Source organism: Cibotium barometz, chromosome 18 (genome assembly GCF_041138505.1).
Source record: "Cibotium barometz isolate CiBa-2024 chromosome 18, ASM4113850v1, whole genome shotgun sequence".
Lineage (NCBI taxonomy): Eukaryota > Viridiplantae > Streptophyta > Polypodiopsida > Cyatheales > Cibotiaceae > Cibotium > Cibotium barometz.
In genome coordinates, this window is record NC_141063.1 from 10,016,854 (window position 1) to 10,020,905 (window position 4,052).

At 47.2% G+C, this 4,052-nt stretch overlaps 1 long non-coding RNA gene and 1 other non-coding gene across 2 annotated transcripts; both read left to right on the top strand.

Annotated features, from left to right (window-relative positions):
* Positions 1-1,765: 1,765 nt before the first annotated feature.
* On the top strand, positions 1,766-1,927 carry LOC147628914 (U1 spliceosomal RNA). The gene has a single exon (XR_015268020.1). It is a non-coding gene; the product is annotated as a U1 spliceosomal RNA (small nuclear RNA).
* On the top strand, positions 1,784-3,364 carry LOC147628915 (uncharacterized). Its single transcript, XR_015267852.1, has 2 exons — positions 1,784-2,494; positions 2,578-3,364. It is a non-coding gene; the product is annotated as an uncharacterized LOC147628915 (long non-coding RNA).
* The last annotated feature ends 688 nt before the right edge of the window (positions 3,365-4,052 follow it).

The following is a 4,052-nucleotide window of genomic DNA, read 5'->3' on the forward strand; positions in this document are numbered from 1 at the left end:
CACTTATAAAAGGCTCCATGTTATCTTTGATCCATGTTAGGAGCTTGGGGGGGGGACGGGTGTGACGAAGAACTAGACTTGCTGCTTCGATCACTTTGTTGATTGGAGGATTGGCATGGCACAGGAGTTGCGAATGGCTAGATCGCTCCCTTGCAACATGTGATGAAACTAGAAGGTAGCTACTTCTTTTGCATGTCGGGTCTTACCCCCATTGCTCTGAAGGGGGGTTTGTTGGGTATTCGGAGTCTTATGCGTATGTGAAACAGCCCTTAGATAACTTAGTGTGTTTATGTGTGTGAATGAGATCTTATAGCCGTTTTATGAGTGAGTGTGATAAGCAGTGATGTCATATGTTTAGCCATGTGTCATTATCCTAGTGTATGTGATGTGTCATTGTCCCATTGTATGTGATGTGAGAGAACATGCCCTTTGGGTTTCCAGCTTCTACTTCAATGTAAGTAGGAGTAGAAGCTCGTCCTAATGTGCCTATTCTTTGACAATGGACATAACATGCTTTGGGTTTCCACCTGCTACTCCGATGTAAGTAGAAAAGCCTCCACCACTGGCAAGAGTGCCTAATGGAAGCTTTACAAGTCGCCTAACGAGCAAAGTTCAAGGAAAGCCCTCATAAATATTTATTGTTGCTATAACCTCACAAATGCTAGCTAACAATCACGTTAGTTGCTTCTGTGGTGCGCGGCTCACAATGAGTAGCTTTCTACTTGGAATCTAGGGAGAACTAATTGCAAGACCGTAGACGTGAAGTTAGAATCCCACCAGAAGAAGCTAGACACACAAAAATAGCACATTGTAGATTGAAGAATAGGATGAGGTTGAGCTACTCTTGGTAGGCTACTAGTGTAGTGACATATATATAATAACAAAGTCTTGAGTTTAGTGGATAAAGGATGATTAGTTGCTTGCCCCTAATCTCCCCGCCGTGAACGGTATCAAAGCTAGGCTTTCAAATTGCTACCCCGCTAGCTCATTGCTAGTGACCACCAGAGGTTATTGCCCGCCCCGCTGATTCAAAACTGGGGGAGCCACTAGGTGTTGCTTGCCTAGATCCGCCATGGGCTGCCACCAATTTTGAGCGGTGCTGCTAGTGGTGCAGAGAGTCCACTCAGCCCAACGACGATGCCACCCACCAATTTTGCCGCCAAACTTGGGTGGTGCGAGTAAAGGGTTTCTTGCCCGAGTTTGCTGCCTCTCTGCCCTCGCCGTGCAAAGAAGGGTTTCTTGAGCAGCACAAAGATTTAGCAGAGAGCCCTCTGCACCCATAACTTTGCCCATGGGTGGTCCTCTTTTTGGGGCTTCGTAGCTTCCACGAGGCCGTGACATGATGAACATGATGCTGCATGCGTTCTCTCGTGTTGTGTAAGGGTTGATGGCCGCCGCGAGGATGAAGAAAAAATCGATGACTGTGGACGCGAGGCCGTTTTTATGTGTGACTGTGATGAGATAAGCGGTGATGTGGCCTTGTGTCACTGCCCCAGGGAGAGTACGTGATGTGTGAAAGAAGATAAGCCTATAAAAGGCAGTGTACTCTTTGAGGCTCATATAACAGCAGTACAGGTGATTACCTACACCATGTAGTAGAGTATGGAAGTGTAGATACTTGTAGTAGAGAGAGCTTAGCTTATTCCAAGCCTACGACTCTTTTTGAGGGTGGTCCAGACGCGTGTCGTGGGAAAGGTCCCATAATAGGTTGGCGTGGCTGGTTGAGAGGCGCCTACTAAAGAGCGCCCACGCGCGGCTGGACGGTATACTTACCTGGGCGGGGTCAATCGGTGATCAGGAAGGCCGATGGCCTAGGGTCGGCCTCTCCATTGCACTGCCGGACGGGCTGCACCCTAGCATCTCCCCAACGGGGAGAGTGCACGTCATAATTTGTGGTAGCGGGGGCTCGCGTTCGCGCGGCCCCCACCCAAAACCAAACTCCAAACCACGAAACCTCGCGGCGCCCGCAGGCCATGGCGGGGCTCTGATGATTTCATTTGGGCTACCGGCTGTGTTTGCATACCCTACACGACGGAGAAGGAGACAGACCAGCTGTTTGCATACCCTACACGACGGAGAAGGAGACAGACCACCCTTTCCATGCTGCTGCTGTCGTTGAGGCAAAAGGCGACATGAGCCCCAGCCCCAGCACTGTTGGATTACGCATCCGTCATGGGATCTGGAGGAGCCAGTGTGCATGAATGAATAGCCCTCTGCCTTTCTAGTCTAGAGTTCTGTGATCTTACACTTCCTACCTGCTCATATCTGCCTACTGCCAGTTACGGACAGCCACCTCGGCTAGCAGCACTGGACTGCGCAGGGGACTCCATGGACCTTTGTTCTGAACCATTGCTGCTCTTGATTTTGCCCCGGATGGTGTTCTCTCTTCCTGACATTCCTCTCTTGCTCTCCTTACAGGGTAAAGGAGGAGGCTTTGGATCATCGGTTTCCACCACAACCACACATGGCAGATTCATCCCTGGTCCCCCCCCAGGTTCTCCTTCTTGCTTAGTTAGTTAGCCCCACACTTCATTGGCTGTGAGATCTCTCCACTCATTTGAAGCTTCTCAATATCAGGAGGTGGATGGCACACACTGTCATATGGGGGAAGCAGCAGTCAGAGCAAGGGCCAAGCCTGCAGCTGAAGGCGAAATTGAAATTGCGAGGGAATCAAAGGACATGAGCATGGGGCATCTCTCTGTTTGTTGATCATTTTTTTACCCATACACTCGTTGAAATTGTGTGTTGTAAACTTGAGCTTGGCTTGACACCATATTGGAGGAGATACTTGTGTGTGTGTGTGTGTGTGTGTGTGTGTGTGTTTGCGTAAGTCTTCCATTGCCATTCTCTCTTTAGACTCTGTTGGTCTACAATTGCTTAAACCCTAGCAAGTTCCCACCATTCCATGTGTGTGTGTGTGTGTTGATTGTTTGGCTAGGGAAGCAGCCCGTAGAGTCAACAGAGCACATCCGGGTTTGAAGAAAGTTCGATTTTGTGTTAGTTTGTCCCATGTATGTTGCCTGCATGACTAGGGTGGTAGGGATCCCAACCTCCTCTCACATGCAACATGAGGAGTGGCCCCCCAAGTTCAATGGAAAGAGGGATGTTGAGGCAGATACAAATTGGGTCAAGGAGATGCCTGTCAATCTTTCAACTGCGGGCAGTTCAGATGTAATAATCACGAGATATTCAGCCTTACATAGCAATCGAGCAGCCAGAGCAAGGGCCAAGCATGCATTTGAAGGAAAAATCTATAGGAGATTGTGGACATCACATTTGTCATCAACTTGGCTGCATTTGTCGTTTGTTGAGCATTTTGTATATCTGAGGGAGTCGTCGTACATTGTTTTGTTTGTTTATTGAACTTGATTTCTTGGGGATGCACATTTGATTGGAGTAGATACTTATGTGTCTGTTTGTGTTTGCATAAGCCTTCCCTTGTGATTCTCTATCTGTTAACACTCTCACAACAGTACTAGATCTACAGTTGCTATTATAGCGTAGGATTCGCTAGAATATGTTTTTCTTTCTCAGCATTCTCTCGATGTGGTGATTGTTTGGATAAGGAAGTGGCATTTGGACTTATCCAAATTCGGGGAAGTTAGATTTGTGTTAGTTTGACCCAAGGTTGCAAAATTTTTGTTTCCAACATTCCATGTGGTTGACACGATTGTGGATGGTCAGAATCTTTGCTGATTCATCCATTTGAGTAGAGTCATTTGAGCAGATTCTGCAGCTTCTGGATCTTGAGAGGAATTGGTCAAGGATGTTCTCAATGAGAGGTTTTAATTAGAGCTTTTAGAGGAGGATTCTCATCAATGGCAGGTGCTTTCTCACATGCATTTGAAGGAAAAATCTATAGGAGATTGTGGACATCACATTTGTCATCAACTTGGCTGCATTTGTCAGTTTAAGGGAAAGCTGCTTTGGAGGATGAAAGATATCCATGTTGTGTGGTGGTGCAGAGACACACATGGAGAGAGAGAGAGAAAGAGTTATAGCACGACTCAATAATATCTTCTATTGATGATGTTATATGAGCTTCAAAGAGT